Raw genomic sequence first — 19,068 nt, forward strand, 5'->3', positions numbered from 1 at the left:
ATTTAGGTGAAGGAGGAGTTGCAATCACCTTGATGACCCATCCCGGGCAAGCCGTTGTTTGTTTCACCTTTTCTGTAGATCTTGGCCTGGGTTAAAACGAGTCAGCAAAAAACATTAACGGAGCATCTGCTAAATGCAGGTCCTGCCACAGGTCCTGAGCGGTGGGGGTTAGGATACATATGGGGTGATTGTGGAAACTGCAAGAGAAAGAGAGAAGGGTGCACGTGGGGAAATCTGGAACCTGCAGAAGGAATATAGAAACTGCATCAGAGGAACAGAGGACATAGCTCCTGTCCTTGTAGCAAAATTGGACAATGATGAAGTGAACAAAAGACACTTTTAGGGAAACCTAAGTAGAAAGAGTGGTCTGCTGTATAATATGGGATACCCTGCAGGATTCAGGATTGGCTTGGGAAGACATCCCAAGAAGAAGTGGAAGAACGTTATTGGTAGGATACATCACAAATAACTGTCAAATCTCAGTGGCTTATAGTGTACATGCTACTATGGGGTCCATTCTACATGGGGTGGCAGAGGGAGTGCTAGTCGTTGAAGTCATCCAGGGACCCAGGGTGATGGAGATTCCATCTTGAAATATGTTTGTTACGGTCTCTGGAAGAGGAAAAAAGGAATCTGGTGACTGACTCTTAGTTTTTGCTTGGAAGCCATCCATGCATTTCTGCTAACATTTAATTGGAACAACACAGGTCATATGGCTATGCTTATCTACAGAGGGGGTAGGGAAGGGAAATTCTAGCACATAACTGGGAGCAGAGAAGAGTGATATCTGTGAGTGGCTCTAATAAGTAACTACAAGGTACCTAAGGCACACAGAGGGGATGTGACTTCCAGAGGCCTTCACAGCTAGCGCGGTTCCTCAGCCCACCCTGTCCTCTGCGTGACCCACATTTGGCCTTACACGCAAACCGAAGGGACTCAGAGTATGGCTGGTGGGAAGGCTGTAACTGGGGATGAGGTTCACTTTGTGACTCCTTGCTTTGTTTTTAGGCTGCAGCGGCCAGGATAGAATCTTTGAAAATAAAATCGGTTCATAGTTTGTCTTTGGCCAGGTGAGAAAGGAGAGGAAGAAAGAGATTGAAGGTGCAGAAAAATGTTGAAATTGTATCCAGAGACTCAATTTCGTTGTCAGAGACACTACAGGTTTCTTGTCCTTTGTGGGGGAGACCTGGGGGGGGGGGTTGGAGAGCAGTCATTTAGAAGTAATGGATGAATTTTGCCACAGTTGGCCTCCTTTGATCCTTGAGATGTTTGAAAAATTAGGAAGACTTTCATCCTGCTTGTTTATTTTGGTCATCTTGGTGTCTGAATTAGAGTAGCCATGAAGTGATTCAAGCAACTGCTAGGTCTAGGGTAGAGAAAACCATCCATGAGAGTGAAGAGAGAATCAGAGAGAATGTCTCTGCAGGGAATGGGGAGAAAGAACAGCCTACAGAGAGAAGAAAGTGCTTGGGGGAAAAGACTGAAGCATGTAAAATGAGGGTGGGGGAGAGAGAGAGAGAGAGAGAGAGAGAGAGAGAGAGAGAGAGGGAATATGAAAGGGGTAGGCCCACCCACATTCATATTTTCTATTCCAAGAAACTCAAATTTCTGGGATATAGGATCAAAAATAAAAACATCCTCTATAAAGAGGCTGTTAAATCAGCTGACCCAGCCAAGAATTTGAGCACTTCTGAGATCCCCATCTTGTTGGGGTTGGCAGACCCCTTTTCTGGAGCACATGGCATCAGTCAGGCTTCTGTGGGGTGACTGAAGCATCAGGGGCCAGGAGGAAGTCACTCTGGAGAATTTTATTTCAGTCTCCACTTTCTGAGCGAGGCACACAAGAGCTTGCACGGTTTTCTGTGATCTGAAGCCCCTGGATAGCACCCAAAATAGCATTTGGAATTTAATTGCCGAGGATGAAGAACTATTCTGTGTTCTAAAAATGGAGAATTTGTTAAAATTGGGAATTTAGAGTTGGGCTTCTTTCAAATATGATATTAAAACCTAATTAATTTAAAAAATTTTTCATGTTTATTTTTAAGAGAGAGAGAGAAAGAGAGGGGGAGAGAGATGAGCATGAGTGGGGGAGGGGCAGAGAGAGAGGGAGACACAGAATCCGAAGCAGGCTCCAGACCCCGAGCTGTCAGCACAGAGCCCGATGCGGGGCTCGAACCCATGAAGTGCAAGATCATGACCTGAGCTGAAGTCGGCCAGTTAACCAACTGAGCCACCCAGGCGCCCCTAGAACCTAATTTTTGAGGCCAGATTTACACTATCTGGGTAGTACTGTCATATTTGGTGAACAAAATGGAAAAAATTAAATTAAAATACAGAAGAACTGGCTATTTGGTATGTAGAGTCAGATTTTATTGACTTATTTTTTTTTAGTTTCTCAAGATTATATTACACAGATATGGTCAAAATGATCACATTCTTACATATTTGAATTTTGAATTTATAAATACAATTTTCAAGTACTTAAATTTAAGTTAAAGCTAAGTTGGTTTCATTGGCTGTGATAAGCACCAGGCCTTTGTTTGTTTGTTTGTTTGTTTGTTTGTTTGTTTGTTTTTGAGAGCATGAGTGGGGGTAGGGGCAGAAAGAGGGGGAGAGAGGGTCTGAAGTGGACTCTGAGCTGGCAGCAGACGCCTGACATGGGCTCAAACTCATGAACTGCGAGATCATGGCCTGAGCTGAAGTCAGATGTTCAACTGACTGAACTGCCCAGGTGCCCCGAACACTGGGTCTTGTGTGTAATTGTTGAATCAGTAAACTGTATAACTGAAACTAATATTACTCTGTATGTTAACTAACTGGTTTAAGTAAAAACAAAGTAAGTTAAAGTACGAATAATGTAACAAATAATGCAAATGAATCTAAAATAAAAAGTGAAAATGTCTTTTTCATCTAATCCCAGTCTTTAGAGATAATTGTTAATTTTTTCCCCCAGACTTTTTTTTTTTTTTAAGTTTATTTATTTTGAGAGAGATGAGGGGGGAGGCTAGGGGCAGAGAGACAAGGAGAGGGAGAGAATCCCAAGCAGGACAGCACAGAGCCCGACGCGGGTCTCGATCCCACAAACCATGAGATCGTGACCTGAGCCGAAACCAAGAGTTGGATGCTTAACCAACTGAACCACCCAGGCGCCCCACCCCAGCTTTACTGAGATATAACTGACAAATAACATTGTGTAAGTTTAAGCGTCTGAGGCAATGATTCGGTACGTGTATCTACCATGAAATGATTACCATGATAAGGTTAGTTAGCACACCCATCACCTTACATGCTTTCTTTCTTTTTCTTTTTTTGTGGCGAGAACATTTAAGACCTACTGTTTTAGCAATGTTCAAGTGTACAATACAGTATTGTTGACTATAAGTGCCATGCTATATATTAGATCTTCAGAGCTTATTTACCTTATCACTGGATTTTCGGACCCTTTGACCAATATCATTCTGTTTCCCTCAGTTTCCAGCCCCTGGCAACTACCATTCTACTCTCTTTTTCTACGAGTTTACCTTTTTTTTAGATTCCACCTACAAGTGATATTATACAGTGTTTTCCTTTGTCTATCTGGCTTATTTCACTTAGCATAACACCCTTTAGGTCCATCCATGTTGTTGCAAATGACAAGATTTCATTCTTTTTTTTTTTTTGGCTGAGTAATATTCCATTGCGTATAACTGTCACATCTTCTTTATGCAATCACCTAATGACAGACACTTAGATTGTTTCTATGTCTTGGTATTGTGAATAACGCTACAATGAACATGAAGGTTCGAGATAGTGCTCTTATCTCCTTCAGATTTATAACCAGAAGTGGGATCGCTGGATTATAAGGGAGTCCTATTTTTAAAAGTTGAGGAAACTCGACAGTGTTTTCCATAGTGGGGTACTAATTTCCATTCCCACCAACAGTGCACGAATGTTCCCCTTTCTTCCCTTCCTCCCCAATGCTTGTTATCTCCTGTCTCTTTGATAATAATCATTCTAACACATGTGAGGTGATAGCTCATCATGGTTTTGATTGGCATTTGCCTCATGATTAGTGACAAATATCTTTTCATGTACCTGTTGGCCATTTGCTTTGTCTTCTTTGGAAACATATCTGTTTAGTTCCTCTGCTCATTTTTAAGTCAGATTATTTGCTTGTTGGATATTGAGTTGCATGGGCTCCTTATATATTTGGGACATTAACCTCTTGTCAGATGGATGGTTTGCAAAGATTTTCTCCCATTTCATAAGTTCCTTTTTCATTGTGCTTGGTCCTTTGCAGTGCAGATGCTTTTTACTTTATTGTAGTCTCATTTGTTTAATTTTGTTTTTGTTCCTTGTGATTTCTGTACTACTGCAAAAAATCACTGCCATGACCAATATCAAAGAAATTTTCTCCTATGTTTTCTTCTGGTCGTTTTACAGATTCAGGTATTACATGTAGGTCCTTAATTCATTTTGAGTTAATTTTTGCAAGTGAGGTAAGATAGGGGTCCAACTTTGTTCTTCTGCATGTGAATATCCAGTTTCCCCAGAACAATCTATTGAAGAGACTGTCCTTTCCACATTGAGTATACCTGGCTCCCTTGTCAGGCATAAGTGGGTGTGTTCAGGGTAGTATGGCTGTAGACCCTGGCTCCCTTGTCAAATACTACTTGATGTGTGTGTTTGAGTTTATTTCTGGGATTTTGATTCTGCTCCATTGGTCTATGTGTCTGTTTTTATGCCAGTACCACACTGTTTTGAGTATTGTAACTTTATAGTAAAATTTGATTTCAGGAAGTGTGATGCCTCCAGATTTGTTATTTCTCGGAATTGCTTTTATAGATCCAGATAAAATTTTGAACAGTATTTTCTATGTGTTTGAAAAACGCCACTGGAATTTTGATAGGGATTGCATGAAATCTACAGATAGCTTTGGGTATTGTGGACATTAATAATTTTCATGATTTTAAAAGTATAGAAAGAGACACATAAAAATATCTATAGCTTTCCATCACTTCTCACTCATTCAACCTTTTTAGGTACATTTCTTCTAGCTATCTATCATCTATCTATCTATCTATCTATCTATCATCTATCTCCCTGTCTATCATCTATATCTACCTACCTACCTATCCATCTATCTATCTGTTTATCTTTATGCATATATGTATATATGTATAATTTTTATGTGTTTGGAATCATGGTCCACATTTTATCCTGTGGCCTGCTTTTTCACAGAAGTGTATTTGGTAAATATTTCCCTATGTAATTAAATATGACTAACTAGACTTTTAGAAGAATCGTGTATTTTGGTACCATTTAGACATAGCTTAAGACATTCAGAAATTAAGTAGCTTTTGTTCGCTCGATATTAATTACTTAAAAAAGAACAAGCCCACTTAATAAGAACTTCTGTTCTGGGGAGGTGGAAAAGACCTACTTTTCTCTATTCCCCCTGCTAAGGACAATTAAAGACTTGCTCTCTGGCGCTCTCTCTCTCTCTCTCTCTCTTTCTCTCTCTCTCTCTCTATTATATATATCTACACAGATAATATGACACAAACATAAGGAAACTCTCTCTTTATATATAGAAAGCACACAGACCTGATTTAATACAAAGTCTCCAGATATTAGAAGAGTTTGCCATTGGTGGCACCTCAGTCCTGCCCTGAGCACACTGCTTGGCATATAGTAGTTAACTGCTGAATGAATGAATGAATGAATGAATGAATGAATGGTGTGGGATTACCCATGCTGAATTTGAAAGAACCCCCTTTTATATAAATCCATATCTCCTGGGGAAATTCTTTTGGTATTCTTTGATGCCAGGAAAAGTTGTGCTGCCTCTGAGGAGAGAAGCAGATTTGGAAGGAAGGAAGATTCCATTTTGGAGAAATAAAACTAGAAAAGGCTATTTTCAGGAAGGGAAATGAAGCTTTCTAGTTGAATGCTAGGAAAGACATCAGCACATGCCTTGTGGCTTTTGTATATTATTGCCTCTAAATGTTCTGCAGGTCTTGTGATTTCTGGACCCGATCTACTCACCTTCTGGCAACATCCTCTATTCTCCTGAGAGACTCTGAATGCCAGACTGTGCCCAATGGCATCATCTTAAGCTCTTAATATACAAAATGTTCAAAGAGCCATAGCTTTTTGTTTGTTTTTGTCTCCTCATGGCACCGACTCCAGAAAAATCAGTTTTATTTTTCCCATGAATGGTTTACTTCTTGTCTCATACAGGGCCTGCAAAAGACACAGCGTTCCCCCTGCAGGAGTGCCTCCTCTCCATTTGGATTCTGTCGGCCTCCAAAAGGACCTAGTTTCCGTCTGGTGTCCAGTCTTTGAAGCATCTGATTAAATCTTCTTTCTTTCTTTTTTTACATTTATTTATTTATTTTGAGAGAACGAGGAAGAGAGCAAGGAGGGGCAGAGAGAGACGGAGGGAGAATCCCAAGGAGGCTCAGTGCTGTTAATGCAGAGCCTGATGCGGTGTTGGAACTCACGAACCATGAGATCCTGGCCAGAGCCACCAAGAGTTGGGCCCTTGCCCGATTGAGCCACCCAGGCACCCCAAAACTAAATCTTCTCTTTTTAAAAAAAATTTTTAATGTTTATTTCTTTTTCAAGAGAAAGAGATTGACAGAGTGTGAGCAGGGGAAGGGCAGAGAGAGAAAGGAAGACACAGAATCTGAAACAGACTCCAGGTTCCGAGCTGTCAGCACAGAACCCGATGTGGGGCTCAAACCCACGAACCGTGAGATCATGACCTGAGCCGAAGTCGGTCGCTCAACCGACTGAGCCACCCAGGCGCCCCAAAACCAAATCTTCTTTAAACCACAGGTATATTTAGCGAGAATGACTTCTTTTTTCTCTCCTTTCCTCGTGCTAAACTGTGCCGCCATCCCACTTGTAATTGTACCCACTCCTTGAAATCAGCTCTCTGGGGCACCTCACGAGAAAGAATGGGGGATGTCGCTATTTGACACGTCTTGGGCTCTGGGCCGGGCAGACACGCAGGGCGAGGAGAGGTCGGTGCCTGTGCTTCACTCCCCTTCCCTCCTGGAGCAGCCCCACCATCACCTCAGACAGACTCACATCACTGAAATGGAAAATGTTAAGCCATCCCACTTCTCTTTACCTTTATGAATGCTTAAAACACAGTCTTGGAAAAATCTGTGGGCTCCTCACACATTCTCAGATATATTCCTTTGCTCCCGACTGAGTGAAATAATATGGCGCCCAGTGGAAGGGATCGGGGCCGTGCCAGCAGACGCTGTGGGGCTGTGCAACATGTAACTGGAGGCAAGCGGTGAACACTCTCCTGACTGGGAAACTCCCGTGGCCCCGAGCCTCAGTGAAGGCTGGCCTGGAGCGTCCTCGCCTGTTAACCAAATGTTCCACGTGGGACCCTTGTACAATCGTGCCTGGGGCCTGGTAACTAGACTGTGAGCATTGCCACGAATGAGGCCCAGTGCCAGCGACCGGGTGGCATTGACAAGGCTTGGCCCCACTAAGTGCAATGTGTGGGGGCTTTAAAAAAAATTCTCAGCCCTGTTTTTTTCCATCACTCTTTTGACACATCTCAAAAAAGTCCTGCGCCCCTTTGCCCACCCCACCCCTCCACGGTCAAGGGCAAACGCCTCAGAGGACTACAAGTACAATAACAGGGATGAGAGAATGATCTTCTCATGATCAGGCGTTCGAGTGAGATCTCATGAAAACAATTTTACCTCACGTACTTTTAATACATTTCACATACCACACACAGCAATTTGCTGGGACGTGGATTTTAGCATGCGACACTAATGGCAAGATAAGAATTCCTGAGTTGAATGTGGGTTCACACAGTATGCGGGAACCCTTTTATGGTGTTGACCCGGAGGAACAGGGCTAACACCCTGTTTATGGCCGCGTTGAGAGGAATTGTGTTTTTACTGTGTGTGGTTGTTATGTTTCAAGGGACATGATTTCACTGGTAGCTTTGCCAAATTTTTGTAATAACACGATTCGACGGTATTTCTATTTTAGCACCACAATCTCATGCCGTTTATTTGGGGAGGGAGAAAAAAACAATAAAAAAAGAAGGAACTTCAGCCAAATCCAGGTTACTTAGGGTTTAAGTTATAATCTAGCATGAAGACTATCCCAAATATTTGCTTTTTCCTCTTCACCTTTAGTTCTTCACCTCAGGGAGAAGGTACTGCTTTGTAGTGCATTCCCAAAGAGGGATCAGTGGGATTTAAGTAATTAATTTCTTGTGAGAAACACCACCTAGATGCTTTTATAATAGTGTGTGTGTGTGTGTGTGTGTGTGTGTGTGTGTGACAGGAAGAGAGACAGAGAGAAAGAGAGAGAATTGAGAGGTATTGGTGATATTTTCTGTTACCTATACATTTGAATTAGTTGGACTGCGTGAGCACCTCTTAGGGCAGATCATGAGGAGATTGCTGCATTTTATCCATCGTATACTTTTGAAAGTTAAACTATGAAGGACAGGGAAACGCGTCTGGATGTGATGATAACATACCACACGTGCATAAACCTGAGGTAATTGTAGGGGTGAAGTTGTCTGTGGATATGTCTCAGGCTTTGGGAAGACCTACAAGCCTTCCAGAAAGATGAATTTAAAAACAGGAAGGATTTTATTGTTGATAAGGAAATCTTACTTTGCGAGAGTAAAATTGCGCAGAGTCAAATCTTGAACTCTCCATAGCTTCTTCGTTTTCTCTTTGGCAATGCTGTGACTTCCTAACTAGTGACCAAAAAAAAAAAAAAAAAAAAAAAAAAAAATCAAGTTGAAGAGGAAAGCCTCTGATCGGTCCTTCAAACCATTTGTTTACATTATAGTCAATATCAGTATGCTTGATGGATTGAATTCTTATTTGCCTTTGGAAGACTTCAGTGGGAGGAAGTTGATATCTAACTAGAAGAGATGGGAGCCATTACACAAAAAGCTTAAAACTCAACCAACTGAACGTCGCTGGTCACGTCACCAGGAATCTCACTTTTATCTTTTCAACTGAGTTGCAACTAGGTGTTGGGCCACGTGGACTCTTTCCTTTTGATGACACAAAGTAGTGTATGCACCAAGAACACCCCCGGTCTGGGCCCACGGGCTATCAAAAGGGCTGACTGAGCCCGTGCCTCCAACTGTGGAGAAAATCAGTCTGGCACAGAGGAGACCAAACTGTCGGTCAAGAGCGTGATTTGTTCTCATTTTCCACCTGGCTGGTTCGGTGCTATTGTTCACACAGCCATGGTCGTCCTGGTGTTGGGTGGTTCACAGTCCTCCTTGCTGAGTACCTCTTTTTTCTACCTCCCTTGTTGAGACGTTGACTTGGTCTCCTAGGAACAGCTCCTTTTAACCCAATGGACAGGGAAGTGGATTGAAAACTGTTAAGAAAAAAAAAGAGAGTACATTTTAATGGAAAAATGAGGTATTTTCCATTGTGGTAAAATGTCTTTTTTTCAATCATAAAATTGCTCAAAAGAGGAAGCAAAAAGAGGAACACGTATTCATTTGTTTTTACTTGAGTTCATAAAATGAGTTCTTGAGAAAGCTAGCAGCCATCTATTTCGAAGAACGGTGACTTCTCTTTGACACCCAAATATTGTATCATTTCCAGAGCATAATTATCTGTCACAGTGATCTGAGCTTGTAAATATGACTGTAGACCAAAAACGAGCAGTTTGAACCTCCTCCCCGTGTGGAGATTGAACATGACCATATAAGAAAGAGGGTGAGAGGGAGGGGAGGGGAAGGAAGGAGAGAGAATGTATATCTGCATATGTGACTTTTCAAATGACAAGATCAGAGACTGTGAAGAGTTAGACAAGATCTCTCCTTTTGTAGTCGGTTAACTGATACTAAAGAGGTATTGGTCTAGCAGGTAAGTGACTTGTTCAAGCATGATATGTTCATGGTACGTTCAAGCATGGCATTTCCTACTGAGCCCTGTAGTCCAGAGTTGTGTATGGATGTTCACGGTGGGGCGCACCTGTGCGACAGGATAGACTCAGACGTGTTATTCAGGGAGACTCTTCTTGTTCCCAATACTCCCTGGTTGGGGAACTACTTAACTACAGATTGTAAGTCACAACTGTTCCACGCAGAGGGGAGAGCTAGGCTCCGGGCTACAAAATGTTGAAAACCACAGCACAGAAGCCACATATAACACCCAACCGCCAGCTTGCCACTAAGATAGTAGAGAAAACAGAAAGGAGGCAGATGTGGTCGCTGCCCAGTTGGCATCGGTGGCAGGAACAAGGCTTCAAATGAAGTGAGTGGTGGGGGTGTGGGGTGTTGTGCTCCCCGTAAAGTTCTCTTCCAACCCTCCCAGACCTGGCTGGAGACCCTTTTTCTTTTCGTGTCAACCATCCAATGTGACAATGACCGTGGCGGTCTCCACAACAGCACCACGGCAGCCGTTTGGAAAGTGAGCGTTTTTCCTCCCCGCCTGAACCCTTCTGCCTGGCAGATCTCACCCCCTTTTCCTTCTCCCTGGCAGATTCTTCTCTGTGTGTGACTCTGAAGAAAGAGGAGCCAGGGCTTTCTAGAATGCTAATGGTAAGGAAGCAGAGTGGGGCGCTCCTTTAAAAGGCCAGGAATGACCATACATGGCGTTAGGAGTCCACTCATGAGCTGGCTGTTCCTGATGGTGGTTCTTCAAGTCTGTGGGTGGGGAAGTCTGAAGGAGGGCCGACTCTCAGAAGCACTCAAGATCATGAACTTGGGTCAGTAACATAGATTGAGGCCTATCTATGTTCTAGATTCCTTTTTACTATCTTATTAAATCCAAAACAATGACTTTTCAGTGAAGATATTGTTATCAAAAGAATATAGGGTCACCTGGGTGGCTCAGCCGGTTAAGCCGGCTGACTTTGGCTCAGGTCAGGATCTCACGGTTGACCAGTTCAAGCCCCGAGTCGGGCTCTGTGCTGACGGCTCAGAGCCTGGAGCCTGCTTCCGATTCTGTGTCTCCCTCTTTCTCTGCCCCTCCCCTGCTTGTACTCTCTCTCTCTCTCTCTCTCTCTCTCTCTCTCAAAAATAAATAAAAATTAAAAATTGAAAAAAAAAGAATATAAACAGGATGAAAGCAGGAACCTGGGTTCGTTCGTATATGCTGAGCACTTGATACGTTTGCTTTCTGCATGACTTAATCAACATTATCCATACAGACGAAGAAACAGAGGATTAGGGAGATTCGATACTCTGTCAGATTCACCCAGCTAGATACTGGCAGTACTGGGAATCAGGCTTGGTACTGTGTGAAGGTTTTATGCTGTGGGGGGGGCCTTGTGCCCCAGAATCCCCTTTCTCTGTGTGGTTCCAGGCAGGGATGGGCACAAGAGGAATTTGCAGGGGACTTGGAAGGAGGAAGTAAGACAGCAGCCTTGTGGGTATGGGGCGACATCCCGTTCCAGAGCCCGGATCCCAGCAGAGCCCCTCCTCTAGGCTCTTGGAATCCCGGGCCGTATGCAGCTTTGTGGCAAAGGGCACCGGCTGCTTCTACAGGTTATCTGTAGTGTCCAGGTTGGAGGCCATGGGAATGAGACATGGGTTCGGGTTCATCCTTCGTCTCCCTGCTTCACGTTCAGCTCAGCTTCCTGACGCGGGCTCTGCCGGCCTGTAGTGACTTCAGGGCCACTTTCAGAGGCAGAAGCCTCCAACGGGCTTTGTCACCAGCTCCCACAATCGTGTGTGGTCTTGCGCCTACAAGGAACGCTTTACTTCACGTCACGTATGGTGGTTCCCGCCATCCAACTGTAGCTGTTACCTTCCTTCAGACCCCAACCGTCTGGTAGGCTGCACCCACAAGGATAGCAGGAGAGAGCAGGCTGGTTTCAGTGGGATTTGAACCGTTGGCCTCTGGGAACCTAAGGGCTTCCTCAATCAGCCGCTCAGAGAACAAAGGTGGGTGAGGTAGTCCATGCAACACAGAAGACTGAGAAGGCATTTCAGTGTTTTAATTTACTTTAACAGATTGCCAGGCTATTTTGTAGCTCATTCTGTCTTTAAGAGGGGCTAAAAATAAACCGACAAAAAAGTTTCCATGGCCGTTTGTGAACAATGCAAAAAAGGACGATTTTCTGATTTTCTAATCAATGCTTTTCAATATCTTTGCCACGGTCTGCATTTATGCGCCAAACATCTGTGTGTGGAATGCAAACGTGTTCTCTGTTATTACCTAGACGAAACATCTGGAGGGATGATAGTTTCCTATTTTTCATTCATTTGGTGTCATATAGATCTAGGCATCAACACGCGTCTCTTTTCCTTTTTTTTTTTTTTATGTATCTTTTTATTTTTCAGTGGGATTTTTTCTGGAAAACAATTTTGCAAGGTGCAAGTTACTCAGATGAAGTGTTGAAATCTTGGCCGTAGAAAAAGCTAAGCATAATCAACCAACACTTACTTCAACCCCAACTACAGCACTTCTGAGGTTTACTCTTTGCCATTAACACGTTCCTTTTGCTGTCTTCTTGCGTACTGTATGCCCTGGGACTTTCCTGGGTTTCTCTACCTTCTGCTTTTGGGGTAATATTGGTTTAACCACCAGAAGAACAACATTAGAAAGATCTAATTTTCTTACATGGGAGCACAGAGAGGCTTTCTACAGCTCCTTGCTTCACTGTTATTTCCAGGAGCCTTCTCTGGCTCCTCAAAGAATCCTTCCTTGCCCCCGGACTTCCTGCATTGCTACCCTTTCTCTCTTCAATATGTACGCGGTCTGATTAAGGGGAGAAAATATGCCCATAGATTGGTGCTTCCTTGTTCATTGTGGATTAGGATTGCCAGATAAACTACAGGATGCTCAAGTAAATTCAAATTTCATCTAAACAATAAATAATTGTTAGTGTACGTTTTTCTCAGGACATATTTACGCTAAGAAAAATTTTGTTGGAGAGCTGAAATTTAAATTTAACTAGGCATCCTGAATCGCATTTGCTAAACTGGCAACCTTAGTGTGGATGCTTTCTGTATCCCCAGTCCCCTAAGGTCCCTGCTTTCTAAATCCTGCACATGGACAGGACTGCCAATAGTAAGCCAAGCTTTGGACGGTTTACCAGATTCTCTTTGAGTACCGTATTTGCTTTCTAGCATTTGGATGGGTTCCTCAGTTCTGCCACAAACACAAAGTATCAATTCAACAGAAGGAATAGAGTCAATAATACTGTAACAATTTTGTATAGTGACAGAGGGGTAACTAAGCTTACCGTGGTGAGCATTTTGTAACGTGTAGAAATGAGATCCACAATCCCCGAACCATGGAGAATTAGGGTTTGGTGTATACTTGAACTATGTTGCTCATATGTCCTATGTTTTATGTTGCATACCTGGAACTGATGTATTATTGTATGTCAGCTCTACCTCAAAGAATGGGAAAACTCTACTAGGGTATTTGATGTAAACCTTATTTTCCTGTTTTGTCTGCAGAGCTAAAGAGGTGGAAACATCCTACAAGGCACAGCCATCTTTTTCAAATGGCTTGCTCACAGACTTAAAAAACAGCTTCAACTCTCTCTGGGTTACACAGCTTTTCTTCTGTGTCCTTCCTCTTCTTTTCAAAGTCGCCAGTCCTCTCTTCTTGCAAGAGTAATGCCCTACTGTGTTCAAATCTGAACTGGCCTAACATTTGTGCATCTAGATTTTCCTGCTCAGGAGTGGGCATCTGAACACAGATGGCCTTCCTGGACTGGAGTGTTGATTCTTGTTACCTACACTTGTTACACAGGGTAGACAGCAAACTGTGAGCAATAACTCGGGAAGGTTCCAAGGAGGATAGAAAGACTTTGTGAAATCAGTTTGAAAAGAACATGTATCAGGCTTTTGCAGATTCTAAAACGAACACGTGTTCATTGCAGAAAAAGAAGCAAACACGCAAAAGCATAAAGCACAAAATAAAAACAATCTGACAAACAGATGACCAGTGTTAATATTTTTGGCGTCTGTTTTTGGCGTATGTTTCAAGTATTTTTCTATAAACACACTTGGACAAGAATAGCATGACACCTAAAAATACTCTATCCGATTTTTGTTGTTATTGTTTAGCAGTGGATTGTGAGCATTGTTTTCTATGTACACTCTACTTGCACATCAATAATTCTCCCCATGGCTTTGGGGGTACAGAGCTCACTCAAGAAAGTAACACAAGCTTTGAGGGCTTCTTCCAGAAAAACCTCTCTACGTACCCAGAGAATTTTGGATAACATTTCAGATTCTTAGAATGGATGGGTAGATCCTTCAGGTAAAGAGGCTCTCTTCTGAAACATCATTCTAAAACATCACAACTGATTTTAATTAGTACCTGCATATGGGGCATTTTGAGTAAGAATTCAGCCACTCAGAATCTATAGACCAATGGGCCAATTAGACATTTGTTACTTTGGGACCTTAGGCACCAAGGTTTTTTTTTGCTTTTGTTTTTCTTTTCTTGGCATCTAGGTTTAGGCCATGGTAAAGAGGAACCATTAGCACATTTGCAGATTGCCCTTCTGTTTACATGTCAGTTCTGAAGATTGTTGAGCTGATGGTCGTCCCTTGGTTACGAGCCAACAGCAGTCATGAGCGAGAAACCTTGTTTGGATTTCACAAGAACCTTGTCACGAGGCTTGCATTTCCTGTAGGAAAGCTGAATTTGCCAGCGCACTCGCTCTGAGTAAGACTAATACTCTTCCCTCAGCAGAAGACTTTTGCTGAAGGTAAAAATTAATTCTGAAACACAAAATCAATTAGTCCCTGAATGTCAAAGACATCTTTTGGCCATTTTTCTTCTGTATGTAGCTTCCAGTCTATTTCTGCAGTTAGAAAGGAGACAAGGCAGCTAGGGGATGTGTGAAAAGATGTGGTCCTCTCAAGGAGGATTGTTTGGTCCTTCTGTCCCCCTGCACGGCTGGCCTGGGCCTGTGGGCATCTGCAGGGCTGTTCAAATATTACTATTGCTAACTACAGGTGATTATAGGTGCTATTTGTTGGGCTCCTGTTGTATGCTGGCCATTGGGCTAGATGTTTTATCTAAATTACTTTAAATTCTGACCACTCTGAAAAGCAGGTATAATTTTTCCCTTATGTGGAAGAGGCAGTGCAGCTGAGTGGCTAAGAGTTCGGGTTCTGGCACTCTACAGTCTAGTTACATATTTGTTATCCATGGGAGCTTGGGAGAGTTACTTTGCCTCCTTGTGGCTCATTTCCTTCAAAGAGGGGAGGAGGGTCAATAGGGATGTGAATCCAAGTCGATCAGACCTTCTATCCTACACATACTGCAAGGGTTCAAAAGTCAGAGAGATGTTCTCCTTGCTCTTGAACATGGGAGAATATTTTGTGCACACAGAATAGCATCCAAGTATGATGGAAATAGCCTCAAATAGGTAGAGGTCAGGGTTTGAATCCTGGTCCAGCTACTAACTAGCTTTGTGACCTTTGACAAATGACCTGATCTCTCTGAACCTCTGTTTCCTCATACAGGAGGGGGGGGTCACATTTACTTTCCCCATCTGGCAGGGCTGTTGGGGATGTTAAATGAGAGAATGTGGGTGAAGTTGCTGACACAGATAGCAATTATTGTGGCTTCTGTTGCTGCCATTTCTTTCCTTTTTTTTTTTAATTAAATTTTTTTAAATTTTCGAGAGACGGGTAGAGCATGGGAGAGATGGGGAGAAGCAGAGGGAGAGAGGAACCGAGGATCCGAAGCAGGCTCCATGTTGACAGCAGCGAGCCCAGCCCGGGGCTTGAACTCACCCACTGTGAGATCATGAGCTGAGCTGAAGTCAGATGCTTAACTGACAGAGCCACCCAGGCGCCCCATTGTTGCTGCTGTTTCTGACTACATTGTTGGCTCTTGGCAAAGAAGGAATATTTGTTAAGTTCTATTCTGTGCCATGTGCAAAGTCTGATGTAACTATAGTTTTGCACAATCCTCCAATAACCCTGAGTCTAAGGACTGTCAGTACTTTGCAGAAGGCCCCATGGTTAGTTATGGGGCTGGGGATTGCAGAGAAATTGCTATGCCCTATTGTCTGCCTATGAAACAGCTCTTCAGTGCCTCCATTATAAAATCCATTATTTTCATATTTTAAAATCTTTGAAAACTGGGTTCTAAGAACTGATGTGAATAAGTTTTAAGAACACCTTGACATTTTATTTTGTGTGTATTTTCATGTCTGCACACGTTTTCTAGGATTAAAAAACCCATGTGAGAGAAGTCTAAAGAACTCTCATAATGAGTAGGAAATGGAAATTAAAAAGGGTACGGGGCGCCTAGGTGGCTCAGCCAGCTAAGTGTCCGACTTCGGCTCAGGTCATGATCTCATAGGTCATGAGTTCGAGCCCCGTGTCGGGCTCCGTGCTGACAGCTCAGAGCCTGGAACCTGCCTCAGACCTTTGTGTCTCCCTCTCTGTGTCCCTAACCTGCTTACACTCTGTCTCTCTCTCTCTCTCAAAACTAAACAAACATTAAAAAAAAAAAGGATAAAGTAACGTGGCAGAGTTTAACTGGGAACATTTTTTTCGTTCTTTTGGATGCGTAAAATGAAGGTGCGTCTTACAATGGACAGTATGTTCGATTCAATGACATAGAATGAGACTAAGAAATGTCTAATAAGTGTGAGATGCTTTATGTATATGATCTCCAGTCTACAGGTGAAGTGGACAATCTTATTACTGTTCAAGTTTACAGATGAGGAAACTGAGATTGAGAAATGGTACAACGTGCCTAAGGCTGCACAACTGGTACATAGAAGGGCTAAAATGAAACTAGATCGTCTTGGGCTGTAGAGCCTGTGCCCTTTCCACTAGGGCCATATTGCTTTTTGCTTCCAGAGGGAAAATACATTTGGCAACGCAGCCAGATGTACTGACTTATTTAGTATCTGGCACCACATTAACCCCTGACCACCTCTGAAACCGAAAACTGATATCCGAGACCCGATATCTGTGATATGTTTGGACAACTGGACAGAATATTTTGGATAGGAATCTAATATCTCATTTGTGGGTCCTGTGTTTCCTCGCGTGTCCTCACCCCCAACCGTCAATGGAGAAGCCGCAGCATTTTCTCAAAGGAGCCGGACAGGCTGTGGTCCCGGGAGCCACGGGAGGTGGGAGCTGTACGGCAGCTGAAGGCATGAGCAGAAGGGGCCCCTGGATTCTCCATCCCTTTATTCTACAGCTGAAGCCACCGTGCAACCACCAAGCCTTTGGAGTTCACGGGGTTCCAAAGCTCAGAAACCTTCCACATCGTGAGGGCCCCATGTCAACCCTGATTTCACCACAGAACCGTTGGTGCAAACAGGAGCTTTCTGAAGGATATGGTGACTCTCCCCAGCATGAGGTTAGCTGTGGTGTCGTTGGTGCGGACTCAAGAACTCTGGGAAGGTGGTTGCGGGCCACATTCATTGTACAAACCGGTATTGAAAGTCAACTACGCATCGGGTGCTGGGTGCCTCAAAGGGGCTGGGTGTCTCAGAGGCAGCCTCATTCTCAAAGAGCCCACATCTAGGTGGCCATTGGGAGATAGAGCTCAGAAACAGGCTTACCAGATAATGCAGCATGGGAGGAGCTGGTTGAAGGAAAGAAGTCTCTCTGGGGTGTCTCAGAGTCATTGAGCCAGGCTAGATGTGGAATGGGAACATGAGAACCGAACTTCCCTAAAACCTACTTCTGTGGTATTTGGAATCATATTGCACTTCATCTCGTGCACAGTGCACTTGTCCATCTACACGTATTGATTGGAGACAAATACGAATAAGAAATCAGGCACGGTTCCTGGCCTCACGGAATGGCTACCTAGTACACTTCTGTTGTGTTTCCTCAAGCAGTGCCTTGAGAATTAAGTAGGTAGCCAGGAAAGCCTACTTCTAGAGTCAGTCCTTAACTGCATTGTAAGTCTATCCGATTCCTCCCCCGGCCATCCCTTCTCTCTGTGGCACTCCCGGCCCACCCTCGTCAGACATCTCTCTCTCCATCACCCTCTCTCCACAACTTGCTACTGGCGGTGCTTCCAACGGTGTGGGAAGTGCCAGGAAAGAGAGGGGCTCGGTGTGATGGGGACACTACAGCAGGGGGCTTCTTAGGACCCGGAAGCCGCAGGAATGCAGGGAATCATCTTCTATTAGAATGATGCCTAGAACCGTGGCAGGAGACTAAGGGAGACATTTGGTGGCAACTTGTTGCTTAGTGCTCCCCCCAAACACACAGTGTGGAAGTAGCTGCCTACTTTTCCCTAAATTACTTGGGCTTTGGTTGGAGTCTGGGAGACAATCACGCTGTATGGTTTCCGTTTAGGCTCTTAGTACCTCTTGGCCACGTTTGGACGAACGTGTCCCGTCTGGGCCCAGACAGGCCTCATCTTTGTCTGCATAAACCCACAGCAGACCTTGCAGATTGGTAACGGTTCCTCTTCTTTTTCCTTCATGAGGGGGGTATGAGGAGAACAAGGCCGGATAGTAATTATAACCATCTGGTGGCTGCTTTATGATTTGGTCATATTAAGGTTCTTGGGAAACTCTCCATTGGTCTCAGTTAAAATCTTTCAAATTGTGTTTGCCTTGACATTTTCCCTGGGCCCTCTATCTTCTAGGCCTTCTATGCCTTCTAGAACTATCCTGCACATCCGGGGCTTGGAGAGAAGCCCCCTGGGGATGATGGGATCACTGCTCTGTCAAGGAGAAGGCAGCCAGCCGCTCCACGGGGCCAGGAGGAGGCGGCACAGACTTGGGGCAGAAAGAGAATGTGGACCTTATTTTGACATACACTTTGGATTCATTTCGCTCGAGAGTTCCACGAAGAATAATACATCAGTAGTGATCTCCATGACAACGAGGGGATCTCTTCTGAGTTGGAGACTCGGCTGATAGATGGGCCAATGGTGGAAGCCTGTTGTTTGCGAGAAAGAATTGTCTGATTTACAACACAGCTAGCCTATCTGCAATAATCTGCCCATGAACGAAAGTCCAAATGTCGAAAGACTAGCCCTGCAGTGGGGGAGAAGTAGGTAAACTAAGAACGCTGGTTGCTTTCATTCAACAAGAGGTGTTTTCTTGAGCTGCTACTACGTATTCAGGTCACTGTAAAATGATGGGGCACAT

This window comes from Prionailurus bengalensis, chromosome E4 (genome assembly GCF_016509475.1).
Source record: "Prionailurus bengalensis isolate Pbe53 chromosome E4, Fcat_Pben_1.1_paternal_pri, whole genome shotgun sequence".
Classification (NCBI taxonomy): domain Eukaryota; kingdom Metazoa; phylum Chordata; class Mammalia; order Carnivora; family Felidae; genus Prionailurus; species Prionailurus bengalensis.